The following is a 5724-nucleotide window of genomic DNA, read 5'->3' as shown; positions in this document are numbered from 1 at the left end:
TTAAATTGACACTAATTCATCTTCCCAAACCCTACATTCTTGAAAACTCAAGAAAGGAGAAGAAGGGGGGGGGGGGGGGTGTGGATTTTTGTCTAAAAGGTAAGATTTATGATTTTCTGGGATTATTAATGAGTTTTGGACTAGTGTAGAGCATACTACAAGATTGGAATTCCCTAATGATTCACATAAGGATTCAAGAACAAGTTTTGAGGCTATAAAAGCCCTAGTTTTTCGAATAAGGGTTGAAATCCCTAAAATTGGTTAAAGTTCTAAACTTTGTTATTAATAGCCTATTTTAGTGTGATTGTTGTACCTTGGGAATTCTATTTGGTATCATTTTAGCGGGATTTGATGTATATCTCTTTTAAAAATCCTTTTTGACTACAAAGGTAATTTGTATGTTATTAATAACCTATTTTAGTGTGATTGTTGGACCTTGGGAATTCTGTTTGGTAGCATTTTAGCGGGATTTGAGGTATGTCTCTTTTAAAAATCCTTTTTGACTATAAAGGTAATTTGTATGCCTCTTTTTTGTTATACTCTTTTGAAACGATTTGTGTGACATTTTGGGTGTGGTTTGTGTGCGTGAGGGACAAGCCCATATTAAACCATGTTTGTACTATATTACATACACGTATTCATGATTGCTTCCCTCTCTGAAGGATGATTGAAAAGTTAGATATAAAGCTTTGGATTTTGAACATGAATTACCCCATAAGTGATGATTAAACTTGATTTCGGAAAAGCTTGGATATTTCATATGTTTCGCTTTATGAACGAATTTTGTTGAACTTGAAATGTATATAATGACTTGAACTTGGTCTCTAAATCCATTAATGATTTGAGATACCCCTATTAATGGGATGATGGACATAATCCATAATGAGTGATTCAGTTTTTATGCTGTGATTGTGATTCCGCTATACTAGGGAGTGTCACACCCTAACCTTATTAGGGTGTGATGGGCACCCGACCCCACATACGGAGTCGAGCGAACCCTCGGACTCTTGTTTCATACATATTCTTTCCAATTTACAGAGCAAATCACATGAAGCATATACTAGGACTTTCAACAGAAACTGAGAACAGACACCGTCTTAAGCGGCCACGTGTATCAAACATATCAAACATATCACATCAAATCCATAGGCAGGCGGAATGTACATCGTCTGGACATACATACATATACGAACATATAGGCCACTTAGGCCACCATAGCAAACAGGGCCGCTTAGGACACAAATCTTAGATCAGACCAAACAGAATCTGTAGACATATGAAGCATCTTACGAACTGACTCTTTGTACCCACGACTCTGTCTGCAAAGTCTCTAACACAAATCAGAAACACAACATATGTATACTCTGACTCGGCGACACTCCGATGGGAAGTGGAGCTCGCCAATCCCGCTGGAACCTCCTAGCCAATTCTTCAGATCATCTGAGTGTACCTGCGTGGCATGAAACGCAGCCCCCGAAGAAGAGGGCTCAGTACGGAATATGTACTGAGTACGTAAGGCAAGAAATACAATAAACAGAGTCATGATCAAAATCAAAAATACAGAAGTATAACAGACGGAATCAGAATCAGACCCAAAAGTACAGAAGTATAACAGACGGAATCATAATCAGACTCGGATATACAGATCGTATGTACGATATACAAGATAGCAGAAACAACTTACTGGAACACAGACCATGCATGCCAAGAACGGTATCCAGTCCCTTACGGGACCCGGGGAAACGTGGCGCCGCCCTGCCCTCGGCGCCAACCACATCATAATATCCGAATGTACATATACATATAGGCGGTTCAGCGAACCAAACACATCATACTTCGGAATTCATATACGGCGCCCGGCCCTCAGACGAGGAACTCGGGAACCGTGCGCACGATATAAACCGGCCCGGGACTCGGCGAAGGAAGTCATGACATATGCACGAGCAGAGTAGTGAGAAACTAAATGCACATAAACCAAGACTCGATAGAATGATCGAACATACTATCAGAATATTCGTAACAGATTACTCATAACAGAATACTTATGTCAGAATACTTTTATCAGAATATTTCTATTAGAGTACTTATATAGCTTTTGTCAGAATACTTATATCAAAGTTAGGAATACCCATATCAGATTACCCGTATCAGAGTACTTATATCAGAATGCTCAGATCAGAATACATATTCCAAAATACTTGTATCAGAATTTTTCCATATCATATTGCTTGTGTCGAATACTTACATCAGAATATCTATATCAAAATGCTCAGACCAGAATGCTTATATCAGAATACGTATATCAGAATACTTAAATCAGACTTCGCCTATCTAGATTATTAGATACTTACATTAGGGAGGACATATGGATCACAAACAGACTCGGAATCACAGAATGGAATAACCCAAGGTACATATCAATGTCATACCCTACTTAGCTCTAGGACATGCCAAAAGAATGAAAGGGTAAGCCTCACACACCTGTGCCGCGACCAACTAGTTACGCTTGTGCATCCAACTTGTTTGTCTACATGCAAGAGAGTTCATCCATTCATTAGTTTCATTATCATATACTTGCCTTAACCTTTCAAACGCATTCACTTATATTCTGCCGAAATTTCGGCAGCACCTCCCCTGTAAATATACCAACCCCGAGAATATGGCTCGGCCCCAAATCAACAACAATCCGGGAATTCAACCCGGCCAAACCAATAACAATACCAACAATTATTCTAGCAATACTTCGATATCAAATTCAATTCACACAATATTTCAAACAACTCAAACAAGGCTCCAACTCACCCGAAATTGCCTCCCAACCCGAGAACCACACCAAACACATTCTTTTCTTCAAAGTTCATAACTTACACCATCACCCCACACATTAACAATACAATTCTCCTAAATACAAAAATTACATAAAATTCACATAAATTTCCAAATCATCCCATAACCAACATAACATTATTTTAAGTCATTAAACTTACACTTCTAATTATAGAATCCATAACGACGGCAACTAAAATGTCAAACAACATCAAGTTACCATAACTTACCAAACCCTATTCCATTCGGCCACAACACAATCCATAGGTTTTCACGAATTTCCATTCTTTCCTACACATTACAACACATTACAACAACAACCAATACATCACATAACTTTAATTCATTCTTCCTTACATAACACCTCATCCATACGGCCAACACTACAACACACATATCCCACGATTTTCATTCATTTTCTGCACATCACAACAACACATAATCATGCTAAATACACTTAGTTCATCATTTCTACACATTATGCATACACACGGCCAAACAACACTTCACACGGCTCAACTTCAACTTGATTTCTATCATGAATTTCTTCCGTCTTAGCATACTACAACACATATAAACCCTTCATAACACAGAAAACAAGATTAAAACTCACCTTTCTTCTTTAACTCCTCAACTTGCCTCGAATGCGGGAACGACGAAACAGATGACTTATCTTCCGAAACAATTATACCATGTTGTAGAGGACCCTTGAATTAGTGGAGATACCACAAGAAAACAATTTTTAGAACAAGATTTCCCATGGTCAATTTTTCCATGGGGTGGCCGAACCTCACCTCATTTTTTTTTTATTTTTTTTTCTTGTTCTTCATTCTCCAACTCTCTTGAAATGAAATAAGAACTCCTCACTTGTATATGTATATATATATATATATATATATATATATATATATATATATATATATATATTTCAAGCCTTGTGAGGGGCACATGCCCCTCTCTAGAGAATTCTCAAATTTTCTTGATTTTTCCTAAGCTTAATTAAAAGAAGACTAATGTCTTCTTCCACAAGCTTTGGTCCATAACTTTTAGGATTTACAATTAGCCCCCATTAATTAAAATTAAGGGCATATAGTGCACGGCCAACATGGCCCCTTCATGAATTTTTCTTGAACTTGTAAAATTACCATTTTGCCACTAAGCTTCCACATTATTTCCATCGATCATTTTGCGAATTTCTCTTTTTGGTGCTTAACCTCTCTCAATACTTTCACACTAATAATAATCACGAATAATATTTACCACGACTCGTACACAAAAAAAAAAATTGGGAATGGTCTTGCCCTTAACTTTCCACGACAACTTTGGAAATTTCCAAACGTACGAGATACGGGCCATAACAGGGAGGAAGGGTAGTCACTATGGATCCTAGTGTGGTTTGCCTAGCCATTCAGGTAGAAGAATGGTCATCGAGGGTTCATAACTCCGATGTGATTTTTCCTAGCTATTCGAGAGGAAGGATAGCCATGAGGGTTTATAATCCCGATGTGATTTTGCCTAGCTATTCGGGAGGAAGGATATCCATTGAGGGTGACCAACCCTGATGTAGTGCTTTTATGCTGTTTTAGGGAACCTTAAGTGGTTGCCCCTTCGTGTTATTGACTTGGCCTATATTGGCATGATTGTGATTGATCGTGAGTGATGTGATGATGATCTTAAGATCATAAATGGAAGACTTAATCTTGATAAATGGCACAATGGATTGAAAGTGATTTACTTCTCTCTTAATGGTTTCTACTGATGGTTTCTTTGTGTTTGATAAACTGTTTATCTCTGAATTTTGGCAGAACATAAGGTATCGAGAATGACTTACATATTCAAAGTGATTATTTCTTAATAATTCTCTTATATTGGATATTCATGAGATGTTATCATTTGTTTTGAACTGTTTTTCAATAATTCTTAATACTTATTACTCATATATTTTGCTATTAAGTATTGTCCTAGAGACACTCACTGAGTACCCAGTACTCAAGCATACGATTGTTGTTTTTGATGGTGTGTTAGATGACATTGAGGAGCAAGCTCGTGATACGCCTATGACTTAGGAGAACTTGCTGCTTTCAAGACTATTCGGTGAGCCCACATGATTGTTTGTGGGGCACCCACCTATCTTAGTGATTGTTTTAGTTTTCGGGCTGCGTCCCAAAGTTAGAATATTTTTCATTTATCATATTAGAGGCTTCATAGATAGACATTAATTCTGTGGGTAGTTGTTGAAGTCATTGCTTGACTATTTGGGTATTGCTACGTTTTATGACGATACATTTATGATAGACTTCCACTGTTTTTATTAATACTGGTGTCCATGAGTTAGTTAGCTATTTATAACTTATTGATAAAATTGTTGAAAGATTATTGCAAGAGATTAGATGTTTATTGATTTTATAAGGTGCTTCCGGTGTTTTTCATAGCATCGGATGCCTGTTGCGCATAAGGTGAGTTTTGGGGCGTGACACAACTTGGGGAAGTGAAGAGTTGGTTGGTGACGAAACCTGCAAGCTCCATCACTTCTTAGGACGGTTTAGCAAGGAACAGACAAAGTTCTTCCAATCTAGGAAGACAGCAAGGCTCAAGAGTGATATCATGTCATCAGGAAAAATAATATAGAGCATTTATATGAGGCACGGGAGAGGTTCAAGGATCTTCTCAGAGATTGTCCTCATCATTACCAGTCGAACAAGGTTCTGGCACATGCATTTATCAAGAGTTTGGATACTCACATGAAGATATTATTAGACTCTGCATCAGGAGGCAAGCTCTTGATCTTAGCTATGAAGATCTTTTTATTCTCCTGAACATGTTCTCTCAAAGCAATCCAAATTGGCAAGGTGACATGAACAGAGGTGTAGCTAAGAAGGCAGAGGTCAAGGTAACAAC

The 5724-nt window shown here is 37.7% G+C and overlaps 1 non-coding gene across 1 annotated transcript; it reads right to left on the bottom strand.

Annotated features, from left to right (window-relative positions):
- Positions 1–5412: 5412 nt before the first annotated feature.
- LOC132620655 (small nucleolar RNA R71) lies at positions 5413–5518 on the bottom strand. The gene has a single exon (XR_009575092.1). It is a non-coding gene; the product is annotated as a small nucleolar RNA R71 (small nucleolar RNA).
- Between the last annotated feature and the right edge of the window lie 206 nt (positions 5519–5724).

The sequence above is a fragment of the Lycium barbarum genome, chromosome 11 (genome assembly GCF_019175385.1).
Source record: "Lycium barbarum isolate Lr01 chromosome 11, ASM1917538v2, whole genome shotgun sequence".
NCBI lineage: Eukaryota > Viridiplantae > Streptophyta > Magnoliopsida > Solanales > Solanaceae > Lycium > Lycium barbarum.
Note: the sequence above shows the minus strand (reverse complement) of the source record. Positions and strands in the feature narration are given on the sequence as shown.